The sequence below is a fragment of the Physeter macrocephalus genome, unplaced genomic scaffold (assembly GCF_002837175.3).
Source record: "Physeter macrocephalus isolate SW-GA unplaced genomic scaffold, ASM283717v5 random_408, whole genome shotgun sequence".
NCBI lineage: Eukaryota > Metazoa > Chordata > Mammalia > Artiodactyla > Physeteridae > Physeter > Physeter macrocephalus.
Genome location: NW_021145694.1, coordinates 62830 through 64068, shown reverse-complemented (window position 1 = coordinate 64068; position 1239 = coordinate 62830).

Genomic DNA, 1239 nt, shown 5'->3' with positions numbered 1-1239 from the left:
GGCACCAACATTAAAGGCAATCATGGAAGGAACAGCACATGCTTTATGTTTGCCCCATCTGGTTGCCTTACACATGGTGCTCACAACATCTGACATATGAGGACAAAACTTGGGCTCGGAGAGGGGAAGGGCATTGCCAAGGTCACAAAGCCCGGAGTGGGAGAGACCTGAATCCCAGCCAGGCCGGCCCTGGGCTCTGTTCCTCTAGATTAGATGTCAGGGCATCCGCTCTGGGTGGCACTGGAACTATGGGGAAGGCAAGACAACCCCTCACATCCGTGCAGGGACAACAGCCGCGGGGGCGGGGGAGGGGGGTGGGGAGGTATCCTGGTTCTCATTTCAACGCCCAGGAAGCAGGCACAGAGGGGCAGAGGCGGTCAGGACTCAAGCCGGGTTCTCTGGTCGACAAATCCTGTTTCCGTATCCCCTCACCCAGCAGGCTGGTTGGGGTATTTTCACTTGGCGCCCCTTGGACTCCCTCCAGGGTGCTGTGTGTCTATCTCTGGGCTTCCCTGGGGGACGAGAACAGATTTTGTTTCGCTGCCGCCTGGGCTATGCTGTCTTCCACCCAGCCCTGCGCGTCCCAGTGGAGGCTGGCGACCCCTTCAGAGGCAGATTACAGAGATAAGTTCTGAGTCAGGCAAACACCTGGCCCAGGACCGCAGGAAGGGAGACGTGGGTGTTGAGTGACCTGGGGAGAAATTCCTATTGATTATCTCTGTGACAGTCCCGTGTGGCAGATGTTGCTTCGTCACCCACCCCGGGACCCCAGCGCTGGAGGCCCGTTGGCACCACTGGGTGACCTGCCCGCTAGGGGCGCGCTCAGCCATGACGCCGGTGAGGGGCTGCCGGGCTGGGGGGCAATGCGGACCCAGGGGTTCCTGTCCCAGGAGTGCAGAACTCGCCATCCGGGCCTCGGTTTTCCCAGGCGCGGGGACGCTGGCAGGGCCACGGCTGGGCGGGGAAGCGGCCCCTTTAAGAGGCCCTCCCGCTCGGTCCGCCGCGCCGCGGCCACCGCCCCCCGGCCCTCCCCTTCCTGCGGCGCCGAGTGCGGGTCTGGCGCGAGTGCGGCGGGAGCGGGCGGGCCGAGCGCAGCGCAGGGAGGCGGCGGCGGCTGGGCGCGGGCGCGGGCGCGGGAGCCCGAGGAGAGCAACGCGCCGGCGGCGGCCATGGGCTAGCGGGCCCGGCCTATCGGAGGTAGCTCCCGCCCCGCGCGCGCCGGGAGCCCCGCACACAATA